The sequence below is a fragment of the Monopterus albus genome, unplaced genomic scaffold (assembly GCF_001952655.1).
Source record: "Monopterus albus unplaced genomic scaffold, M_albus_1.0 scaffold83.1, whole genome shotgun sequence".
Lineage (NCBI taxonomy): Eukaryota > Metazoa > Chordata > Actinopteri > Synbranchiformes > Synbranchidae > Monopterus > Monopterus albus.
In genome coordinates, this window is record NW_018127963.1 from 301,635 (window position 1) to 306,844 (window position 5,210).

The following is a 5,210-nucleotide window of genomic DNA, read 5'->3' on the forward strand; positions in this document are numbered from 1 at the left end:
CACGCAACAGAACACAGGAACATCAGCGGCCGGTCAGGGTCGCCACAATATATAATCACATCAGTAATTTCCATCCACCATTTGCTCTACATGTTAGTGATGGCCGTCTGACACCGATGCTCCGATACAAGCTTCAAACTCTAAGAGGCATTTTCCTTGAACCACTGCTTCGAAGCTTGCTTGGGTGCGGAAAAAGACACATAACCGATGACGTCCAAAGCAGAAACTACTTCGGTCCATTGAGTGAATGAAGTGACTGGTTCAACCAGTCAATACTGCATAGTAATACGAGCCCTTGCTGTGTGCGCTTCAGCAATTCTGTAGGCGCATAAAAGCACTATATACATGACAGATCCTCCCTTGGAAAGTTGTGAAGATCCTCTGACCTAGTGGAACGAGCACAAAAATGTTTAGCTATATTTGTTTTGGCTAGCAAATACCGATGTACACCAGCCTCATCTGTGCCATGTGAATGTGTGTTTTCAAAAGCTGGAAAAGTTGTCAACAAAAAAATATATATTTTCTCAAAAATTTTTGAATCTCCATCCTGTGTACATAATCACACCCTGCCCTAGTTACAAAAGCACACCCTAGCACATCCTTTGTTTCCTCAAGCACACCTTCTCTCAACTACTACACTACATATGTTTACAGAATCACCCGACCGATCAATCTTTACAAAAGTGTATTTACATCAAAGCCTAGTTACACCCATCATATAATTAAGACATTGTTTTGCTGTCTCCTATTTCACCACTAGATGTCACTGAAACAGACCTTTGAATGAATGAACCCATGTTCTATACAATTGATGAAGTGGTTCAATACTGGTTCATTGCTTCATTTGGACATCACTAGTCAATGTTATTCACTTCACCTGCCAGTGGTCATAATATTATGCCTGATCGGTGTAATTAGCATTTTCATTTTGTTAACACAGGCAGACCTTGTATTTTCTAAATCTTTTCTATTTGCAGATGGAATCATTACAAAATGTGTACTCTGTGCTTTCCCACTTATCAAAATTTTGCCATGTGACAATTACCCTTGTTCTCGGTGATAACGAAGCATGTGTCAATTCCAACACTGCAAATATTTAAACTGTTAAAGCACAGTTTTATCTGGATCATATTGAGATTTCAAAGGTCACTAATGAGGTGTGGTTCTCTCAGGATGAAGAAATTAAATGAGACTGTTAAATGTGACTAACAGTAATATGGAGGAGGAGGAGGGGAGGAGGGGGGTAATCACATGGTAAGATGACAGCCATGACTTTAGATTCTGTTCATGTAGCATGATCAAATTCAGGGTGGCTTATAACCAACTCCAGCAAAACCACATCAATGTGACAGTTCGTCACACCACCACCACCACCATCATCACCACCACCATCATCATCATCTGTAGCCTAGAGAACACACAAAGCTCAGCCACCATGGAAGTATCTAAAAAGATCGACACAAATCTCCCTTCAAAATGTAAAGTAACAAAACCCTCTGTGTGGAGGGAACCCGACCTCGTTGCCCGCATCAGAGGTGCAAATGATGAGAAGCATCAACAGCACAAATGACTATGATACTAGGTAACTTATGCAAGTTAGTTGCACATTTTGGCACAACTCCGTACACGAAGTCGAGTGTGAGAAAGGCCGGCTTTAACTCCCTAAAACAAGCCCCACTCTACCCCAGTGGTTTTATTTATCTTACCTGATATCATAATTATAAATACAGCCAACAATAAGGCACGTGAATAACTGTAACTTGAATTACAACTGTTGCGTAAATTGGCACTGCTCGCTGTCCCAACATTGAGCGCACCTGGAAGTAACTCAAAAGCTTATTGACGTGGTAAGCTAACATTTAGCTAACTGCTAAATCTGACGGGAACTGTACCAAAAGATACTCACTTGAACTTGATTTAAATCTCCGGGGACTGTCGAGAGTAAAGGAATAATACGGCCCGCTGTATCTGGTGAGCAGTTATCTCCGCTTCCTCCTTTTTTTTTTTCTGCTTAAATCCTCCTCCTGACCCAACCCTTTGGTGGAGCAAGAAAAAGGTGGAGTCATCTCTACTCGTGAAGTTGTCGCTCAATATGGACGTAATCGACTGACTGCATCAAATGCCAATCATCACCGGTCCAAAGTCAATCAGTACTGCTTCGTTCCAGCGGATTTAGTACTATAAGTGATGCTTGTACAAAACAATAAAGGTGTTATCCCACTTCTGATAGGAGGTACAGGTACAGTAGATGATGAACACACTATAATTTTTTTTTTATTGTTCGTGTAAAAAGAGCCATAGTCCACATATATGTGTTATCATATTACAAAATAATGCACAATAAATGATTAAATTATCATACTGAAAACATATATGTATTCAACAAAAAGACTAGAGGCTGAGCTGTGTGCCACCACTTTTATTCTTTTTAACAGTCTTTATCTTGCACTGCACACTGTTGGATACAAAATGACACATTTACACAATGCTGTTATCATTCATTTATTCACAGTAAACATAAGAATGTGCTTATACTATACATGTCTGTCAAACAATAGCAGCATAACAGTAGGTTATAAACCAAGCCTCAGCTCCAACACAATATACATCAGTTTATTTAACACTTTTTAAATTTTAAACTTGAACTCTGTAAACAACTCTACACTTGCAGCCTAAAGGAAGTTGGATGGAAACTCTAATCTTGTAAGTGATGTTATCCTGGTGGTGAATGTTACCTAATGATTACACAGAGATTTCAATGATTCAGCAGCAAAGTTGTAGAACAACATGCCAGACGGTCTCTGTCTGTCTGGTCGTAAATTTGTAAGTAATAAACTGTTCATTGGCTGCTTTAAGTGAGAGCCTTCTTTGACCTGGGAGAGACAAAGGACAGAAGCAGAAAGGACCACTTCTCCTATACCATCAGTAACCCGTGACAGGTTTAAATACAGGCAAGAAGATTTCAACACAGAAATACTGTAAAACATTTTCTTCTCCCCTTTGACACTAAAATACATGGAAGATGTCTAGTATATTTAATATAAATATGAAAATGTCTGGAATGTACATTGTATCTATTTTTATAATTTTGGTTTTACTTAAATACAGATGGTATCAAAACTTGTTTACAGGCAGATTGCATTGTTGGATTAAAACCTTGTGCTTATTTCATGGCTTTGTGTGGAATCTGGACAACTGCTCAGAGTGACAGGAAATGTGGGTGTATCTTATAATAACAGAAATCTATGGTGAGCGACCATTGAAGGTGACAAAATGTCTGACTGGTTCCACTTCCTCCATTGTCACATTTCTGTGTAAAGACAGTAATACTAAAAGTGAGAGCATGGGGCAACACAACGTCTGATCTGCCTCATGTGTTTCCTGTGTGTGTCATCACTATGAAGAGTTTGTGAAATATCAGGACAGTATTTGTAAATGAGTTCGATACAGCTTTCAGTTGAACTTCCTAGCCTTTTTAAGACACCTTTTAAGTTTAATGTGACAAGCTAATCCATGTAGACGCCTGCTACCAGTCAAATTCTGAAGTGTAATCTGATACTTTCTTTATATATTATGCCAGTATACAGGCATTATAAACCAACTGGTAGGTAGCCATCATTTCCTCTAAAACCACTAACACCAATTTTGTATTATCAGCCCAGCTTAGCCAGTTCAGGAAGTTCAACCTGCCCCAGGAGCTGCTGATACAGTTCTACAGAGGAATCATGGAGTCTGTTCTCTGCGCTTCCATCAATGTCTGCTTTGGCTCAGCAACCAAACAGGACAAGTACAGACTTCAGTGGACAGTGAGGACTGCAGAAAGAATCATCGGTGCCAACCTTCCCTCTGTGGAGGACTTGTACACCTCACGGGTCAAGAGGAGGGCAGAGAAGATTAACCCTGACACAAACTGTTTGAACTCCTCCCTTCTGGACGGTGCTACAGGTCACTGTGCACCAAGACAACCAGACACAAGGACAATTTCTTCTCCTAGGCGATCACACTGACGAACACTTAACCCATGACTGTATAACAGAATGACAACTCTTAATGCAATATCTGTAAATACACCTTTGTATATATGGATCTGAAAAACTCCATCTAAACTGTGGATATACACATATATTTTATATATATATACATAGGTACTTTATTTTTATTTTATATTTTTCTAATGCGCAGTCCTTTTTCATGTTTGCACATTTTTTTCTTTGTTGTTCTCTCAGACTTCTCTTGTTTATTCATTGCCCTATGGAACAACATTGTTTATGCACACTTGGAGCCACTGTACCAGAGTCAAATACCTCATGTGTCCAACACACGTGGCCAATAAAACTGATTCTGCTTCTGATTCTGATCACTGTCAGTGTCTCTATCATTTTTTTGTTACCAGTATTAAAGAATAAGAATAAAATAGCAATCAGAAGCAGAACCACAGTGACTTCAAGTGGACATGCAGAAATTCTTTTAATTCATGGTCTTTGAAGTGTCCAGTGAATGGTAAATGGTACTTGTATAATTCTTTTCTATGCATTGCAGCACACTCAAAGCGCTTTCACACTATTTGGCCATTCATGCTCCCAAGCACCAGTGTCACCACTTGGAGCTCAGTGTTTTGCTCAAGGACACTTTGATATGTGGACTGGACAAGCCAAGAGCTGAACCACTAATCTTCCGGTTAAGAGACAACTCGCTCTACCTCCTGAGCCGCAGCCACTGAATGATATAAGTTCTACAAATTCAGAACAGTTTGTATTTATATATGTATAAACACTCAGTCCTCAAGAGAACCAGGAAACAAATTGTTTCAGTCAAACATGCCTTGTTTGCTCATGATTTGAATCCAGATTTTTGTTGGTGAGTAGCACTATTTTCTATTTAAGGGTAAGATCTGAGTTCAGCAACAATATCCATAAAAGGCCCAAGAATTTAAATGATACATTATTGAGACTTTGCTTTAAAAAAAATAGCTGCATGGACTGCCAATCATCCAGAAATGTCTGTGGGATTGTTCGGCTCCTTCTGACTTATATGTGGCTTAAGAGGAGGAGTTGTTTTCTCAGGACCTTTACCAGTGGGCCAGGCTTTGGTGAGGCAAGTGGGCTGGCTGTTCTGCCTACAGGATGAGAATAAAATGGAGGTGGGAGGGGTTAGTGGGGTTTTGGAAATGCCTTTTTCAGCCTTTCTTTTCTTTCAAACTACAGGGCTTC

At 39.6% G+C, this 5,210-nt stretch overlaps 1 protein-coding gene across 2 annotated transcripts in view; it reads right to left on the reverse strand.

Moving 5' to 3' along the window:
* The window catches only part of elovl1b (ELOVL fatty acid elongase 1b), a 14,110-nt gene extending 12,044 nt beyond the window's left edge, over positions 1-2,066 (reverse strand). For both annotated transcript variants that reach the window (XM_020607028.1, XM_020607027.1), the window contains exon 1: positions 1,907-2,066. The gene's annotated coding sequence lies outside the window, so the exon portion shown is untranslated. The remainder of the gene's footprint in view (positions 1-1,906) is intronic.
* Between the last annotated feature and the right edge of the window lie 3,144 nt (positions 2,067-5,210).